Below are 12,197 nucleotides of genomic sequence, written 5' to 3'. Positions count from 1 at the left end.
TTGCTGTCAAGATTGGTTTAGCTTTATCAACCACTCGTGGTTTCTCAGAATCTTGCATTTGTTTCAGATACAGGTAGTTCCAACAGCAGTGAAAAGTGTGTAAACCCTTTTAAAATAGCAATAGCATTTTACCCTTGTTTTGAGGGAAAAAAATGATTCCACTGTGCTTTTTCTAGGTAGGATTCTAGTGACAAATGAATCGGTGTCTCTCGGTGTATATATTATCAGGGGATCTTTGGTAAGCGTATTACCAATTTCAGGAGGTCTATTTTAGGAAAAAGACAGTGACAGGATTGGTTTGTATTTTAGGGGATGACCCCTTGGAAGCAATATGGGGGCAGAGTGGAGAAGAGTAAGACTGGATGGAGCTGGAGAGAGAAGACAGCTTGAAGGCTGAGGCTCTGAACTCATACAGGGGGCAGCTCTGAGAGACACGGGGTGTGGGTTTGAGAGAACCAGCAAAATTGCCAGACCTAGAAGTGAATCAACACTCCCAACTTTGTTTTGCACAAGAAACCCAATTGCACTCGGCATCTTGTGATGCAAGGGGGCTATTTGGGGATACTTAGGGGACTGGTGCTTACTGACTGTTTGGGGATGTACTTTAGGTGAAAATCACATGTCCCCCTCAGCTTTCTGTCATCTTCAAACCTCTGACTCACACGCTCCAGCCTCCAAAACCCAAGTCCTTTCCTTTGCTATTCAGAAAGGGCAGATTGGTCTGCATCTTCCAACATACTTCTATGATTGCTGAGGCTTCTGGTTTATGGTGTCTCCCCTGCTATAATGTAAGCTCCATAAAGATAGAAGTCTTTGTTTTATTTTCTGATCTACCCAAGGTGCTTGTAATAGTGCTCGGTTTATCATAGGTTATAAATATTTATTGAATTGGAATGAACAAAGAAAAGGTTATTCAATATGTTGAAGGCTACAGAAAATTCAAGCAGAATGAGAAGGGAGAGAGGACCCCCGGTTTTAGGATAAGAGGTGACCTTAGCGAGAGTAATTTCAGTAGAGTGTGTTGTGGAAGCCAAAATGAAACGTTGCTATTGTTGTTATTTTAAATTCCCTTTTGGAAAAGGTAATGAAGGTACATGGTTTGGGGAGGTAATGAAATAAAGCTGCAAGGTTAGACTAGTTTTCTGCATGATATTTTGTTCATTTGTTACGTCTGACTCATGGAAGTTGAACCACGTTGGCCTTTATTTGGTGCGGATGGTGGCTCAAGAAAAAAATGTACCTGGAGATATACAACCAGGTTCTCAAAGGACCGCTCCATTCTGCCTAAGCAAATGGGAGACAGAGTACAAATAAGCAGGAAGGAATTTTCCATTTTCATTAGATAAACGTACAAGAAAAGATTATGCTAATATATGTAGACATTTTGGGGTCAGGCTTCTTCAAGGGATATTTTGGTCCTTGCTCACGTAAAATTGCTCTCTCATCTTAGCTCCACACCCTGATAGAGCTGTTTTCTGTGTTAAGTTTTGTTTGACGTCATTGTAAGTCATACTTTGACTCCTAGAAACAGGCGCCTCTTCTGGGGGACTTTATGAACAGCACGAGAATCGATCTAATTCTCAACTAGCCGTTGTTTTTCTTAGCTGCTTTCAGAGGTATGGATGGAGGATTCTCTGAAGTCATTCTGACTGAGACAGCAGATTGAGACTTAACTCACATGTCACCCAGGTGGTCTACATTTAAATTTTCTTTGAAATATAAAATTGTGGTAGTTTGTGTATTCTTCCCTTGGTTTGGTGGCTGGAAACTGTCCTCTGGCCTGTCTGAGGGTCCTCAGGGCCATCTTGTGTGACAGCAAGTGAGTGCCTTGTGTTCTTCTGTCCCAGCCTCCTTGTCATTCAGCCACACTGCTGCTGGTGACCCTCTTGAAATTGCCCCTCTGCTGGGCACAGCTATGAGTGCTATTGCTGCTACCACCATTTTGGCCTCAGGAGAGGGGACACTGTTCCATCCTTTGCTATTCAGGCTGAAGAATGGACAGACGCTTCCCTTAAGTTGCCACAGCATAGAGCACACCTTGCTGTAACTTTTAGCATGTGTTTCTTCCACGTGAAAATAAGAGAAGGAAAGTTCAAAATTGGGAATATCTTAACAACTAATATGAAATGTGGCTACCCTTAGAGCTCACAGGATTAGATTCCTCATGTCTTAGATTGTGTACCCCAGAAGCTGAGTAGGAGGCACGGATTTGAGTGCAAGTAGTTCATTTGGCAGATGACCCCAGGAAGCACTGTAAGAGAGTAGAGAAGTCATTCGTGGAAGAGAAGGACGTCTAAATAAGGGTGCATAAATAAGATGATTATCACTGTGGGCAATTGAGGCTTAATCCCATTGGGAACCTTTGAGAGAGGGTATAGAACTGCCCTGGCCAATATGGTAACCACCAGCCACATGTGGCTACTGAGCATTTGCAATATGGCTAATCAGAATTGAGATGTGCTCTAAATGTAAGATATACATCGAGTGTTTAACATGTAGAACAAAAAATGGTAAAACATCTCACTGATAATTTTTATATCGATTACATACTGACATAATATTTTAGATATATGGATTAAAAATACTATTTTTTATTTAAAATTAATATTTAAATTATTTAAATATAATTAAAATTATATTTAAAATTAATTTCACCTGGGGGCTGCCCTGATGGCATAGTGGTTAAGTTCGTGCTCTCTGTTTCGGTGGCCCAGGGCTTGCAGGTTTGGATCCCAGGCATGGATCTAGCACTGCTCGTCAAACCATGCTATGGCGGCATCCCACATAAAATAGAGGAAGACTGGCACAGATCTTAGCTCAGTGACAATCTTCCTCAAGAAAAAGAGAAAGACTGCCACAGATGTTAGCTCAGCAACAAAATCTTCCTTAAGCAAAAAGAGGAAGATTGGCAACAGACGGTAGCTTAGGGACAATCTTCTTCACACATACACACACACACAAAATTAATTTCACCTGTTTCATTTTACTTTTTCTTTTTTTAAAAGATTTTATTTTTTCCTTTTTCTCCCCAAAGCCCCCCAGCACATAGTTGTAGATTCTTCGTTGTGGGTCCTTCTAGTTGTGTCACGTAGGACACTGCCTCAGCATGGTTTGATGAGCAGTGCCATATCCGCGCCCAGGATTCGAACCAACGAAACACTGGGCCGCCTGCAGCAGAGCACGTGAACTTAACCACTCAGCCACGGGGCCAGCTCCTCATTTTACTTTTTTTCTTTTTTTACTTTTTTTTTTCCTTTTTCTCCCCAAAGTCCCCCGGTACATAGTTGTATATTCTTCCTTGTGGGTCCTTCTAGTTGTGGCATGTGGGACGCTGCCTCAGCGTGGTTTGATGAGCAGTGCCATGTCCGTGCCCAGGATTCGAACCAACGAAACACTGGGCCGCCTGCAGCGGAGCACGTGAACTTAACCACTCAGCCACGGGGCCAGCCCCTCATTTTACTTTTTTAAATGTGATAACTAGAAAATGTAAAATAACATATGTGACTCACCTTATATTTGTATTGGGCAGCGCTGGTGTAGAATATGCCTCAGAATTTTCTGACCTGAGGATTGAAGGAACTGGGTATATGTATATGTATCCACTTGCTCCAAATCATCATTGGCCAAACAGTCTCCTGGTGGTGATAACTCCTTGGTTCTTCCGGTTCCATGTGCAGAGCAGTGTGTGATAAGCTGGAGAGAGCCCTAGGCAGGGAGTTGATAATAAGCTGTGGGTGCTGAGGCATTTTTTGGGGGGGCACAGACAGTACCTGGTACACTCTCTCCTTTTTTTTCTTTGTGAGGAAGATTGGCCCTGAGCTAACATCTGTTGCCAATCTTCTTCTTTTTGCTTGAGGAAGATTGTTGCTGAGCTAACATCTGTGCCAATCTTCCTCTATTTTCTATGTGGGATGCCACCACAGCACGGTTTGATGAGTGGTGCTAGGTCTGTGCCTGGGATCTGAACCTGCGAACCCCAGGCCACCAAAGTGGAGCTTGAAAACTTAACCACTACACCACCAGGCCTGCCCCTACTCTCTCGTTCTTACCTCCCATAGCAGAGGCCATCTTAAGCACCAAACTCCACCTCCCCAGACAGGGGGCTCCACTCACATTCATCCTCAGAATCTAGGCCCGACCTGCCCAGGGGAGAAGGAGAAGGTATTTGTTTATATTTTCCCCTTGTCTCAGCTTTAAGTCAGCTTATCCAAGAAATGGTTGACAGGGACATCCCTTCAAGCGAAAAACATACCTTTATTGCTGGAGGTGAGGTCTGGCATTATGAGCTTCAAAAGACAAAAGAATGGAAGGCCTAACATCAGTACATTTCCCAAGATCTGGGTTCCTCGGTCAGTTGTGAAGCAGGACATCCCCAGTTCTGCCCAGATTGTTCTAGATCAAGCCAAGTCCAACTGCTTTCCTTGCTTTCTCCTCTGTGTAAGAGCCACGTATCTGTCCTACAGCTCTGCAAGAAACCATGTAACCAAGAACATACAACTCCACAATAACAAGCCTTGTATTATGGGTACAATGCCTCATCCATGCGGATTGGCTAATCCAATTCTTTAAAATATGTTAAAGAATTATTGCTGTGTTCTCACCCGCCCCTCCACCCCCGCAACCCTTCCAACTCTGTGTTGTCTGATTTTCTTCATTTGCACCCTGAGGATCTTCCTTCCAGCCCAGAAAACTAGAGATGAGTCACCCTCTGCTTTAGGGGAAGGATGTCACTCTTGAACCTGAGAATAAAGGAGGTGAATATGTAGCGTTTAAGTTCAAAAGTCACTGGTGCAGTTGTAGGACAGAAAGAGCCGGATGTGTAACTGCATAATTATGGAGAGAGCTCTGCCCCCAGACTAAAGATTCCACAAGTGGGGGATGGGGAAAGAGGAAGGACCTCAAGGACAGAGAGAGAGATATCTGTGCTCCTCTGGAACACAGCCCATGGCCCATCAGCTCACACCTTTGGAGACCTCCACGTGTCCTGAGGACATAGGTTAGCAGTCCTGTTTGCCCTTGGTATGTATTGCTCATGGGCTGTAGTCACAGTGATAGTCAGCTAGGTCTGAAGACAACTACCTGAGTCCCAGGATTTTGTTCAGTTCTCTGCCCCACCCATGCCCTGTGGGAAGCCCCCCTTCCAACAGCTCAGGACGGTTAGCCCCAGGATAGAAGACTTGGTCACCTAAAGGGTCTTCATGGAGTAGGATCTGGGCAAGTAGTACCATGGGCCCAGCGAGAAAAGGCCCCACACTTCTCAACAAGCCAGGACAGTGGCAGACACACACCTGTGTTACACTTCTTAAGGTGAGAATATTTCTCCAAAGGAAATATCACCTTGGGAAATATGTCTCTGTCTGCAATTACAACAAATCTTACATTGATGTGTACAGCAGCTTCTCTCCTTGAAGCTACCTTATTTTATGTGCCCCTTCCCCAGGGGTGGGGGGGTGGGGGTTTATCGAGTAGGTTTCCCGTAACAGAGGAGCAGTTTGCTCTGAAGTAAATCAATTGAAAATTACCAAGTATTCAAAAAACCCAAGATATGACCTCACCTAGTGTCATCTTGTATCACATACACCTGGGCTGAATAGCCAGAAAACCACTTGAATGAGTCAGAAATGGTCAGCAAGAGGGGCATAAGCTGTGTGAGCTGGCCTCAGAATTACCCATGGAAAGATGTGTTTTGGGTGCATTCAGGAAACACTGTCTTGTTTTGTTGAGGTGGTTAGACTCAGTGGGCACATTCCAGAAGTTGTTTTCTCAGGCCCCAAAATTGATGAAAGAGGAAGGTGGCACATTGCCCACAGAACTGCTGTAGCGGTTGGCTTCCGTAGGCTAATGTAGGGCAGTAAACGTTTCTCTGTCATTGACTCATGATTGCTGCTTTAGATCCACTATCACTGGAAACAAGTGTTTCATGCCCTAGTGACCCAGCAAATATTTCAGAGGGCAGCCTTTTATATTTTATGCTTCCAGTGCTAAATGATTGTGAGTTAATGACAGAGGAGACAAATGGAAAATATCTGGACATTTGAAAGGAAACGATAATAAACTTTTTCTCAGATATCATTGGAGTCTGGAGCATACCATCTGTTGACTAAAGCAAAGACAGTAAACAACTTTTAGGGTGATCCCCAGCCACATCTCCCCTTCTCTGAGCCTTGTACCAGCTGCCACTCCCATACAATGTGACCCTCCCTCCCATACCTGATTGGAAAGGGTGTGGACTCCTGACCCAAGCTGGAGCCATCAGATTCTCCCCTGTGGAATTGGCAAATTGGCCTCTCAACCTCTTGAGCAGCCATATTTGGCTCCTGTGTACAGGGCTGCAGTGAGAGGGGAGAAGGAAACATGCACAGAGCAAAGAAGAGATGAGGACAATGTGCTCAGATGAGCAGCAGCATTGCAGCCTCCGGCTCTTGGCTTTCCAGGTCTGGCTCCAGGCCCTCCCAAGACCTCATTTTGCCACCTGTTCTTGGGTGCCATAATATATCTGAAATAAAGCTTCCCCTGTTCTTAAATGCCACGAGTGCCTGTGCAAACCTTGTTCCCCATCATCCTATCAGAAGCTCAGTCTGTCCTTTACTGTACACAGGCAGTGTGGCTGGAACTGTCTCTAGGACGGCTCTGCATCTCTGGATCGCCACATTCCCTACAGCATCCTTCCTTTGCATCTTGAAGGATAAATGACTTGAGATCTTTCTCACTTCCCTCATCTGTTCTCCCACTCAAGATGCCCCCAGGGCCCTGCAGTCCACGTTGAAGAGCCAGGGAGTGGGTCAACAAAGGGCAGAACAGCTTCCTTTTCCTCTGTGGAGGTTCCCACCGCTCTGCATTTTAAAGTTGACTAAATAGGACAAAAGGCAGAGGGGAGACACTCCCTTCCTTCCTGCTTCTCTTTCTCCATTAGTCATTCAACTGAAACTTGTTAGGCATTTTCCATGTGTTAGGCACTATTTATGACACTGTGGCTATAATACCTCCTGGAGCTTACATTATAGTGCAGAGAGACTGATAGTTTATAAAGGTACAGCTACAACAGTTTCAGATAGCCACGAGCCATAAAGCAGATAAGACAGGGAAGGAAGATAGAGAGTGACTGTGTATATATACATGTATGCCAGTGTGGTGGTTCCTTTAGGAAGGATGTCAGGAAAGGACACTTTGAGGCGGTGATGTTGAATGGACATAGGAATGCTAGAGCGAGGAGCTGGCCATGGGGAAATGTGTGGAACAGCTTTCTAGAGAGGGTACTAGCATATTTCGGGTTCGGAGGCCCCTCCCTCCCCTCCTGACCTCTCTCACTTCTTTCCTTCTTTTACCTTTTCTCAAATATTGACTGAGCTCCCACTAGGAGTCAGGAGCAAGCTGGAACAGATCAAAAGAAGAATAGAACAAAGTTTTTACTTTAGAGGAGTTCACCGAACAGGTGAGGAGAAAGCCAGAGAGGCAAGTCATTAAAATACGAGTGGTGTGTACATAGCAGCGGGAAGTATAAAGTGTTATTGGGAAGATGATGGGAGCCCAGAGGATGCTGCAACTACCTGTCAGGTTTTTTTAAGCATCTGCCCAGAAGCTGAGTCTTCAAGGGAGAGGGCTGAGCCTCAGAAGGATTGGAAAGTTTAGTTCCTTTCCAGTGTGATGCTCTTTACTTTAGAAGCCTTTGAAATAGAGTGTGAAGCTTATTGGAACAGTCCAGCAAACCACGCACACCAAACACTAACAGGGAAACCCAGTAAAAAACTGGAATTGATTCAAGTGCTGAGAAAACAGGAAAGGTGACTTTTATTCGCAGGACTAGGATGCTGACATTAAAACACACGCACACACACACACAGCGCTCAGAGAAGGACTGAAGGCAAAGGGAGGAGTTGGCAGTCATCCCTGGAAATGTGTAATCCAAGAACGAAAGTTTTACAGAATAAGGAAAAAACTTTAACCTCACACAGGGCCAGAGTGAACTGTTTGGTACTTATGTAACTGATTAAAGGCTTAAAGGAAACTGTGTGCTTACTTAATGGTATGACTCACTTAAATGGAACTGAGTAAAAAAACCCCAAACACAATGATTAGGTTTTCCATTTATTGTTGTTGTGGGTCCATGTGACACCTAATGACATTGAAGTCCAAAAATATGGAAACTGCCAATGGAATGTGTCTATGTAAGGACAAAAGAAGGACTGGTGGTACCATTTAAACAGTTGAAGAGGAAATGCTAACTCAAGTCACTACGTCCCGTGCGCCCTCAGACTACAGCTGGTGGAGAGTAGGTGCTCGGTGGTGTGAGGTAAACGGAAGAAGTAACTGTGGTGTTGGGAGGTGTGAATGCCAGAGGGCAACCTGGGTTTGTGGTAAACACCAGAAAGAGCATGGAAGAGAGGTGTTCAAATGCTGTCAGAATAGAATAGATCATGGGGTTACCAGATGTCTCTCTTGAAGGAAATTGTCATCCTGTAAATATTTGTGTCAAGAAGACTTTGAAGGGAAAGAACAGTTGCTGGCTAGGACTGGTCTATGGCAGAGTTCCTTCCACTTGGTGAATTGGGAAGAAACAGTGGGAAGTTGGCTCAGTGCCTCATTTTTTCCTCTTGGGAGCAGGCTCAGCTGCCATGAGTGTGTGTTCGGCTCAGCTCCTAGGGGTGGGCTCTCCCTGCAGGGGGCGGCTTGCTCTGGTCCAACACTACCTTGAGAAGCTCATGCCTAAGCTGAGGCTCCATTTGCCAATAGATACAAGCTACGTCTTCCACACTAACCTGTATCAGTGCTAAATGTGATATTTTGGTCTGTAACTTACTTGGCTTTTGTTGTATTTCTCAGTAGTTTTAAGAACTCAGGCTGGGAAGCAAAATATCATCACTGAGCCCCCAACAGCGCCCTGGAGGCATCTCGAAGAGTCCTCCAGAGCAGCTGAATTTGAGATTCAGTCAGAGGCCCATGCACCTGCCAGTCTGGAGAGAGAAATCTTACGTGTTAGGAAAAGGAAACACGCCGTAGTTTCTGAGATGATCTCCAAATCAAAAGTCACAAGGACAGACACTGCCTGCCAGGTGTGAATTTGTAGCTGAGCCCATTCTCACCTGAGCAAGTCTATGTAGCATGCTGCAGGGTGAGAATTATCTCTCAGGAGAATCATGTCTCGACCAGCTAGGCTTTTAAAATACCACTAATTCCCTTACGGGCTGGAATGCGCACAGAAACTAGAACAAAAACCAAAAAAGCAAAAAAACCCAAAACTAAACAAAGAAAAAAACCCTCAAAAATAAATAAAACCAGCACATTAACTGGTGGTGTGTGACCCATATAGGCTAGTTCCCGTACTGAAAAATAAAACAATAAAACATTACTTCTGTACTGCCCTTTACAGTTAAAAAAGCACTTTTAAACACATCTCCTTTGACCTACTTAACAACTTCATGGTAATTACTATGATCTCTATTTACATGAAGGGATGAAAGGTAGAAGGAGAGTGGAAAGGCATGGGGGGGCTAGAGAGAGGGAAGCTGGAAGTGAGTTAGCCCAGACCGTGGAGAGAGATGCCCAGGACCACCATATGCAGTTGTGCCAGGCTGTGTACTGCACAATCCCATGTGGAGGTCTCAGAGACATCTGCCAGGTTAGAAAGACCAGAAATTGTGAAAAGGAAAGAAATGTGAGATCATTGTCTTTTATATCTCTAACCACATCAGATTCCAAAAATAACTTACGCTACCGAGTGAGGCAACAATTCTGCCACTCAGCAAGTCACATTGCTCAGGACTCGTGTGAGGTTCTGGGCCTTGAAAGTCTTGCTGTGCCAGCACTGGGGCTTCTCCCCTTACCTGGGCCCACATGCCAATGCCAGATTCTTCCCATATGTGTCCACACGGAGCTCTCTGGGGGCAGGCCCGACCAGGGTGGAAGAAAAGTTCCATCTATTGAATGCCTCCAATGTACCACAATGCACAGAACAGGAACGTGCATACTGTGCTCTGATATTCTCTTAATGACAGATGTGGTAGGTACATGCTATCCCCATTTTATAAACGGAGAATGTGAGCCTCAGAGAGGCTAACTGATGTATCCAATCCAACTTTTGCATCAGATGGCATCTGAAATCTCTAGGAGAACTGGGCAAACATTAAGATTAATGAAACGTGTTTGCAACAGGAAGAGAGAACACTTGCTGAAGATAGGGAGGACCTAGCTAGAGAGAAAGGTGCAGACACATGGCGTATGATGTTATACTTTGAAAGACTAGGAATAAAATTATGTGAATGCTTGCCAATGACTGATGGAGTTTGCAGCAATTCAGTGAAGAGTCTGTCTGAGAAGATAGCTGCTCAAGAGGGAAGTGTCTCCGAGAAAAAGCCACTGAGGGGGTAGTGCCATCAAGACTGAGACCCCAAAGGCAGCAACCACTCAGACACTCAGAATGGGGAAACTTTTGCTCTTGATGTCATAGTGTGGGAAATGACCAGTTCTTATAGAATGCAGAATGAAATTATAGTAATATGGAAATGGGGTATATCATGAGGCAGATTAACTGAGATAAGCAAGTAGTTTTTAAAAAATAACTTTTACTTTTATTTTGGGAATTAAAAAATATGCAGAATTAGAAAAGTGTAGTGGAATCCCATGTGCCCATCGCCGGCCTTAATAACGATCAGCATTTGCCATCCTATTGTCATCTATCTCGCCACACTTTTTTTCTGGAGTATGAATCCCTGTCATCATATCACTTTACCCGTAAATACCTCAGTATGCACTTCTATGAGAAAGATATTTTCAATATAATCACAATGCTATTATCACACCCAACAAAACCAACAATTCCTTAATATCATTCAATATATGTTAAATATCCAATATCCAATCTACGTGAAAATTTGCTGGATTGTCTTATAAACGTCCTTTTATAATTGATTTGTTTGAATGAAGATCCAAACAAGGCTCCACATTGCATTTGGTGGTCATGTCTTGTGGTGGAACTTTTCACCTATATCCATTGAATCCTCACTGGACTACAGCTAAAACCAAAGACCCCAAGGCAGTCTGGGGTCAGGGCACTATAACCTACTTAAGCTAATCACAATGCTACACTAGGAAAGCAAACACTTGAGGTTAAGAGTTTTAATCAATTTAAAATGATGGATTTTTTAAAAAAAGGCTAAGTATTGCACCCAACACTACTTACCAACTACAAATGGAAAGACTGTTGCAGGGGAGAAACTCAGCAGACACCAACTTAACCAAGTGATCGATATAAACACCTCCAGTGATAAGACGCATTAACATTAAGAGTCCTTTGATTTGATGAGAAGAACACAATATCAAAAAAGCATTACATGATTCCAGAAACATCGGGCAAACCCAAATTTTACAAAATAATCAACCAGTAGTATTCAAAAGCGTCATGTTCATGAAAGACTGAGAAACTGTTGCAGACTGCAGGAGATAAGAAGACATGACAACTAAATGCAATGTGAGGTTCTGGATAGGATCCTGAAACAGACAGAGGGCATTCATGGAAAAAATGGTGAAATTCGAACAAGGTCTGTGGTTTAGTTATCATATTGTACTGATGTTAATTTCCCATTCTTGATAATTATGCTATGATCATGTAAGATGTTAACATTAGGGGAATGGGGTAAGGGATATAAGAGAATTCTTTGTACTGTGTTTGCAACTTTTCTACAAGTGTAAAACGAATTCAAAATAAAAAGTCAAAAAAAAAGAAGTCGAGGTCTAGCCCCCTGGCCCAGTGGTTAAAGTTCCACATGCTCCACTTTGGTGGCCCAGATTTGCAGGTTTGGATCCCAGGTGTGGACCTACTCCATTCATCAGCCATGCTGTGGAGGCATCCCACATATAATGTAGAGGAAGATTGGCACAAATGTTAGCTCAGAACTAATCTTCCTCAAGCAAAAAAAGAAAAAAAAGAGGAAGATTGGTAACAGATGTTAGCTCAGGGCAAATCTTCCTCACCAAAAAAAAGAAGTCTGACACATTCTTTTAATGTGCATATTGGTTTCTGCAACTACGAAATCAACCATAAGTGGTCAACAGTTCCTCTAGGTAGTGATAAGTCAGTATTCTGTTTAAATAATTCGGTTTGTTTTTCCTCTTTGCTGGCTTTTCTGATGTATAGGCAGCATGGATCATGATCTCTTTCTGCTGATAGCATGCACTGCCCCACGTCCTTCTCATGGTCACCA

Source organism: Equus caballus, chromosome 5, assembly GCF_041296265.1.
Source record: "Equus caballus isolate H_3958 breed thoroughbred chromosome 5, TB-T2T, whole genome shotgun sequence".
In the NCBI taxonomy this organism is placed as follows: Eukaryota; Metazoa; Chordata; class Mammalia; order Perissodactyla; family Equidae; genus Equus; species Equus caballus.
Note: the sequence above shows the minus strand (reverse complement) of the source record.